Genomic DNA, 7785 nt, shown 5'->3' on the forward strand with positions numbered 1-7785 from the left:
GGAAGGGGGGAAAAAACTGAAAAAAAGGGAAATGGGGGACGGGGAAAGGGGGGGGAAAAGGGAACAGGAGGAGGAAGGGGAGAAAAAACTAAAATAAAGGATTTTGGTTTGAAGGAAAAGGAGGGGGAAGAGTGGAGGGGAAATGAAAAGAAGAAGATAAGAAATCAGGGGAAAGGAAAGGGAAAGGGGAAAAAGGGAAGAAAAGGAAAAAAAGTTCCAAAAAGGGGAGGGGAAGGGGGCGGGAAGGGGAACCCTCATAAGCTGATCCACAAGATTGTTTTTTTAAAATATTTTATCACCTGACGGGTGAGTTTTCACAAAGACTCGAAACGTTTACATGGAAACGAAAAAAGGAAAACCAGTCTGGGGTTGAAAGGCAATTTTTCCCCTTTGGGCTTTTTTTCATAAATTTTTTACTTATTATCATTTTTTTTATTTATTCATTTGGGTTTTTTTTTATCATTTATTACTTATTATCATTTTATTATCTTTAAATTCATTGGTCTTTTATTATCATTTATTACTTATTATCATTTTATTATCTTATTCATTGGGCTTTTATTACTAAGTTATATTATTTGTTTACTTTCTTTTAATTTGGGTTGATTTTTTTGGAGTGTAAACCGTTTTGTTTTTTTTTTGTTTTTTTTTTTGTTGTTGTTTTTGTGTGTGTGAAAATTGAATTTTACAATTTTTCGATAACGGGGGAACTGAGGGAAAGGGAAATTTAAATTGAAGAAGGGAAGAGAAAGAAGGAAAGAAAGGAAAGAAGAAAAAGAAAAAGAAGCAACAAGAATAAAAAGAAGTGAGGCAAGGAAGAAAAATTTAAAAAAAGAAGAAAAAAAGGAAGAAAGGGGGAAAAAAAAGAAAAAAGAAAAAAGAAGAGGGGAAAGGAAAAAGAAAAGAGAATAAAAGATAATAATGATAAAAAAAACAAAGTTATGTATATACAGATAGCCTGTGTGCGATAAAGAGAAACGGGAGGAAACGGAGCAAAGGGGAGTAAAGGAGGTGGAAGAGGAAAAGGGAAAAAAAGGGGGGAAAAAGGAAAAGGGGAAGGGAAAAAGGGGGTGGAAAAGGAAAGGAAAAAAAAAGGAGGGGGAAGAAAAAAGGAAAAAAAGGAGGTGGAAAGGAAAAAGGGAAAAAAAGGAGGGGAAAGGAAAGGGAAAAAAGGAGATGGAAGATAAAGGAAGAAAGGGGGGATGGAAGAGGAAAAGGAAAAAAAAGGAGGTGGAAGGGGGGGGGGGAAAAGGAAGGAAGAAAAGAGGTGGAAGAAGGGAAAAGGAAAAAAAGGGAAAGGGGGAAGAGGGAAAAGGAAAAAAAGGAGGGGGGGAAAAAGGAAAAGGGGAAAAAGGGGGTGGAAGAGGAAAAGGAAAAAAAGGAGGGTGGAAGAGGAAAAGGGAAAAAAAGGGGGGGGAAGAAAGGGGAAAAGGGAAAAAAGGAGGTTGGAAAATAAAGGAAGAAAAAGGAAAGGGGGAAGAGGAAAAGAAAAAAAAAAAAAAAAAAGGGAAAAAAAAAAAAAAAAAAAAAAAAAGGAGGGGGGAAGGGGGAAAAAAGGGAAAAAAAGGAGGTGGAAGAGGAAAAGGGAAAAAAGGAGGTGGGAAAAGGAAAAAAGGAAAAAAGGAGGTGGGAAAAAAAGGAAAAAAGGGGGTGGAAGGAAAAATTGGGGGAAAAGGAAAAAAAAGGGGGTTTGGGAAAAGGAAAGGGAAAAAAAGGTTTTAAAGGAAAAGGGAAAAAAAGGAGGGGGGAAAAGGAAAGGAAGAAAAGGGGGTGGAAGAGGAAAGGAAAAAAGGGGGTGGAAAAAGGAGAAAAGGGAAAAAAAGGAGGGGGGAAGAGGAAAGGAAGAAAAGGGATTTTAAGAGGGAAAAAAAGAAAAGGGGGTGGAAGAGGAAAAGGGAAAAAAAGGAGGGGAAAATAAAGAAGAAAAGGAGGTGAAGGGGGAAAGGAAAAAAAGGGGTGGAAAAGGAAAGGAAGAAAAGGAGGTGGGAAAAAAAGGAAGAAAAGGGTGGGGGAAGGGAAAGGAAAAAAAAGGAGGTGGGGAAAAAAAGGAAAAAAAAGGTGGAAAAGGAAAGGGGAAAAAAAAAGGAGGTTTAAGAGGAAAGGAAGGGAAAAGGGGGTGGAAAATGAAAGGGAAAAAGGGGGTGGGAAAAGGAAAAGGGAAGAAAAGGAGGTGGAAGAGGGAAAAAGGAAAAAGGGGGGGAGAGGGGAAAAGGAAAAAAAAGGGGGTGGGGGAAAAGAAAAAAAAAATAAAAAAAGAAAAGGAGGTGAAGGAAAAGGGAAAAAAAGGTGGAAGGGAAAGGAAGAAAAAGGGGGTGGAAAAAAAAGGAAAAAGGAGGGGGAAGAGGAAAGGAGGAAAAAAGGGGGTTGGGAAAAGAAAAGGGAAAAAAAGGAGGTGGAAAAGGAAAAGGAAAAAAAAGGGTGGAAAAGGAAAAGGGAAAAAAGGAGTGGAAGAGGAAAGGGAAAAAAAAAGGGGGTGGAAGAGGAAAAGGGAAAAAAAAGAGGTGGGAAAGGAAAAGGAAAAAAAGGGAGGTGGAAGGGGGAAAAAGGGAAAAAAGGGGGAAGAGGAAAAGGGAAAAAAGGAGGTGGAAGAGGAAAGGAAGAAAAAGAGGGTGGAAGGGAAAAGGGAAAAAAAGGAGGTGGGAAAAAAAGGAAGAAAAGGGGGTGGAAGAGGAAAGGAAAGAAAAGGGGGTTTTAAGAGGAAAAGGAAAAAAAGGGGTGGAAAGGAAAGGAAAAAGGAAATTGGGAAAAGGAAAGGGAAAAAAAGGAGGTTTGGGAAAAGGAAAGGGAAAAGGAGGGGGAAAAAGGGAAAAAAGAAATGGAGGTGGAAAGGAAAGGAAAAAAAAAGGGTTTTGGAAAAAAGGAAAAGGAAAAAAAAAGGGGGTGGGAAAAGGAAAAGGGAAAAAAAGGAGGTGGGAAAAAGGAAAGGGAAGGGGAAAAAAGGTTGGGAAAAGGAAGGAAAAAAAAGGAAAGGGGGAAGAGGGAAAAGGAAAAAAAGGAGTGGAAAAAGGAAAAGGGAAAAAAGGGGGTGGAAGAGGAAAGGAAAAAAAGGGGGTGGAAGAAGGAAATGGGGAAAAAAAAGGTGGAAGAGGAAAGGAAGAAAAGGGGGTGAAGAAAAGGAAGAAAAGGGGGTTTTAAGAGGAAAAGAAAAAAAAGGAGGGGGGAAAAGGGGAAAAGGGAAAAAAGGGTTGGAAGAGGGAAAAAGGGAAAAAAGGAGGGGGGAAGAGGAAAAGAAAAAAGGAGGTGGAAAAGGGGAAGGAAGGGAAAAAGGGGGTGAAGAGAAAAAAAAAAAGGGGGTGGGAAAAGGAAAGGAAGAAAAGGAGGTGGAAAGGGGAAAAGGAAAAGGGGGGTGGAAGAGGAAAGGGAAAAAAAGGAGGTGGGGAAAAGGAAAAGGGAAAAAAGGGGAGGGGGAAAAGGGAAAAAAAAAAAGGAGGTGGAAAAAAGGAAAAGGGAAAAAAGGAAAGGGGGAAGAGGAAAGGAAGAAAAAGGGGGTTTGGGAAAGGGAAAAGGGAAAAAAGGAAAAGGGGGTGGGGAAAAGGAAAGGAAAAAAGGGGGTGGAAGCAAAAGGAAGGAAAAAAAGGGGTGGGAAAGGAAAAAGGGAAAAAAAGGAGGTGGAAGGGAAGGAAGAAAAGGAGGTGGGAAAAAGGGAAAAGGAAAAAAAAGGGGTGGAAGAGGAAAGGAAAAAAAGGGAGGTTGGGAAAAGGAAAAGGAAAAAAAAAGGAGTGGAAGAGGAAAGGAAAAAAAAGGGGAGGGGGAAAAAAGGAAAAAAAAGGTGGAAGAGGAAAGGAAGAAAAGGGAAAGGGGGAAGAGGAAAGGAAGAAAAGGAGGTTGGGGAGGAAAGGAAGAAAAGGATGTGGAAAAGGAAAAAGGAAAAAAAAGGGGTGGGAAGATAAAGGGAAAAAAAGGAAGGGGGGGAAGAGGAAAAGGGAAAAAAAAGGGGGAAGAGGAAAGGAAAAAAAGGCGGTGGGAAAAAGGAAAAAGGAAAAAAAAAGGAAGGGGGAAAAGGAAAAGAAAAGAAGGGGGTGGAAAAGGAAAAAAGAGGGGTGAAAAGGGAAAGGGGGGAAAGGGAAAAAAGGGGGGATGGAAGAAAAGGAAAAAATGGAAAATTAAGAAGAGGAAAAGAGGAGAAGAAGGAAAATGGGATAAAGAAAGAGGAAGAAGAGGAAGGAAAAGGGGAAGAGGAGGAGAAAGACGAAAAGTATAAAGATTGAGTTAAGGAGCCGGATAAAAAGGGGGAAAGGAAGGGGGAAGAAGCAGAGGAAGAGAAGGATGAAGAAAAAAAAACGAAGGAATAGGGGAAGGAGCAGAACGAAAGAGGATAATAATAAGAAGAGGAGAAGGAGGACATGGAGGAGAAGAAAGTGGAGGGAAAGAAGAGAAGTTGGAAAGAGACGAAAAAAAAGGAAAGGAAATGAAGAAGAAGAAGAAGAATAGGAAGAGAAAAGGGAGATAATAAGGATGGCAGCAGAAGGAAAAGAAGGTAACGACGACGAATAAGAATGCATAGAGGAGGAAGAGGAGGAGTAAAAAAAGAGTAAAAATAATAGTAATAGCATTTATAGCAGTACCAGAGGAAGAAGAAGGTGATGATGAAAGAAAAAAGATAAGAAGGTGATGATAATGAAAGGAGAAAGAGAAGAAAGTGATGACGATGGAAAGAGAAAGAGAAGAAGGTGTAGATGAAAGGAGAAAGATAAGAATGTGATGATGAAAGGAGAAAGAGAAGAAGGTGATGTTAATGAAAGAAGAAAGAGAAGGTGGTGATGATGATGAAAGGAGAAAAATAAGAGAGTGATGATAATGAAAAAAAAAGGTTCGAAAAGAGAAAAAGAAGAAATAGACGACAAAGATGTAAAAGAAACAAGGAAGAAAGTGATGGGGATGAAAGGAGAAAGAGAAGAAGACAGTGATGAGGAGGAAAGAAGAAAGAGAAGGTGATGATTACGAAAAGAGAAAAAGAAGAAATAGACGACAAAGATGTAAAAGAAACAAGGAAGAAAGTGGGGAAAAAACACAGTAATAGTGTGAATAATAATTATTATCATTATTGTTGTTATTATAATTATTATCATCATTATCATCATCATCATCATTATAATCACTATAGATATTATCAAAACATTACCATTAGTGTCATGATAAACTAATCATAGAACATAAAATGGAAATTCAAGAACTTTCTCAGGTCAAGGGAAACCGAGCCTCGATGGAGACTTGTTTCACACTGGACCTCAGAGGCCGTTTTTCATTTGTTTTTCTTTTTTTTATATTGATATATCTACGTTATTAAAAATCTTTAAATAGAATTGCAGCGTGATGTAATATGTTTTTGTTTTCACAACTGGTTGCATTAATTGCGTTTCTGTTCACTAGTCTTTTCATATATTTGTTCTGTGGTTGTTCATTTGCACGATATCTGCCTTCGGTCTGTTTGTTTCTGTTTGCTCCTTTGTTTGTTTCTGTTTGCTCCTTTGTTTGTTTCTGTTTGCTCCTTTGTTTGTCTGCTGTGTTTGTTTGTTTCTTTGTTTTAGGAATTTAGATGTTTGTTCTCTATTACTATTTATGTTTATGTGCTTGTCCCATTTATTCGTTCATTATCATTATCATAATCATTTTTGTCTAATTTTTGAAACTGTATATAGAAACACACCCACACACAGGCACACACATACGTACATACATACATACATACATACATATATATATATATATATATATATATATATATATATATGTACATATAATATATATATATATACATATATGAATATATATATATATATATATATATATTATATATATATATTATATATATGTACTATATATGTATATATATATATATAATATATATATATATATATATATATATATATATATATATATATATATATATATATATTATATATATATATATATTAAAATATAATATATATATATATATATATATATAAAATTATATATGTGTGTGTGTGTGTGTGTGTGGGGTGTGTGTGTGTGTGTGGGGTGTGTGTGTGTGTGTGTGTGTGTGTGCGTGTGTGTGTGTGTGTGTGGGTATATATACATTTATATTTATTATATATATATATTACACACATATATATATATATATATATATATATATATATATATTATATATATATATATATACACATATAAACAAAAGGAAGAGAACACGGTGGGAGAGAAGGACGCATGCGAGAGAGCGCGAGGTCCCCTTTGCCCCCAGCAGGGGCCCTGGGGCCCCGCCCCCAAGGGTCCCCCAAAACTCCCCCCGGCCCCGAGGGGCTCCGGGGGTTCACGACAACCCGGGCCCCGAGTCGGCGGTCTTTGCCCAAACCAGCGGCGCCAAAGATACCTTTTTTAAAAATTCCCCCGTTTCTTTTTGTATAGATATTTTTTCCTCGTTGGGCTTAATCCCTTTCGTCCCCTGACGTGATTTTATAGCAGCGGGTGGGGGTTTTAAGGGGAGGGGGGGAGGGGGAGGGAGGGAAGGGGGGGTGAAGTAATTTAAACCCTGTAAAAGGAAAAAAAAAAAGAAAAAAAAAAAAAAATTTTGGGAAGGGCAAAAGCGCAATCTAAAAACCGGGTTTGACTGGACGAGGCGCCCAACTTCGGGGGGATGCTTTTGTGCTTCCCAGTTTCTGGCGAGTCACCGAAATTTGCATTAGGATTTTCCTTTTTGGTTTTTTGGGGGCAGGGGAAGCTGTGATAAGGGAAGGAGAAAGAGAAAATGAGGAGAGAGGAGAGAGAGAGAGAGAGAGGGGAGAAAAGAGGGGAGAAGAGAGGGGGAGAGAAGAAGGAAAGAAGAGAGAGAGAGAGAGAGAAAAGAGGAGAGAGAGAGAGAGAGAGGAGAGAAAAGAGAGAGAGAGAGAGAGAGAGAGAGAGAGAGAGAAGAGAGAGGGGAGAGAGGGAGAGGGGAGAGGGAGAAGATGGGGCGATTACGAAAGTGCAGCGGGGCCGAGTTCCCTGAAAAAAGCAACCGCACAACCCCAGAAACATTTTCCCCTTTTCTCTGCAGGGGAAAACAAAAAAGAACGTGAGAGGGAAGAGGTCATTATAGAAAAAAACGGGCTAAATATAACACAAATTTCAGAAAAAAACTAAAACCCGAGGAGGGGAAACCCAAAACAGAATATTATAATATTTTATATATATAGTATATATATATATATATATTATTAATATATAGATAAAATATATATATATATATATAATATATTCCGGGGAAAAAGGAAAATGGGGCCCCTTTCCCAAACGTACCCCCCTCCAAGAGCATCACAAATGAAAACTACAATCAAGTATCATGCGGTGACCACGGCGGCTCAATTTTAAAAACCTACCGTTAAAAAAAAGAAATAATTTTTTAAAATTTTTTTTGAAAAAAATATTATAATATATAAAATATATATATATATATATATTATATATGGTTTTGTGGTTTTGGTGTGTGTGTGTTGTTTTGGGGGTTGGTGTGTGTGTGGTTGTTTGTGGGGGTGTTGTGGGTTGTTTTGTGTGTGTAAAAAAAAACCCCCCTAAAAATTAAAAAAAACACAAATTTGGGCAGAAAAAATGGCAAAAAAAAAGAAATACGGGGAATTGTAAAAATTTACGGGGGAAAAACAACAACAAAATTCAAATAGGGACTTCACTCACTGCAGGGAAAAAAAAAAACATATATAAAAAAACGGGAACCCAAGATAAGTAATGAACTACGCAGAACCGGGAAAGGGCAGAAAAAATTTAAAAAAAACAAAAAGAAAAAAAACCCAGTAAACTTTTTTTTTCCTA

Source organism: Penaeus monodon, chromosome 40, assembly GCF_015228065.2.
Source record: "Penaeus monodon isolate SGIC_2016 chromosome 40, NSTDA_Pmon_1, whole genome shotgun sequence".
NCBI classification, from domain to species: Eukaryota; Metazoa; Arthropoda; class Malacostraca; order Decapoda; family Penaeidae; genus Penaeus; species Penaeus monodon.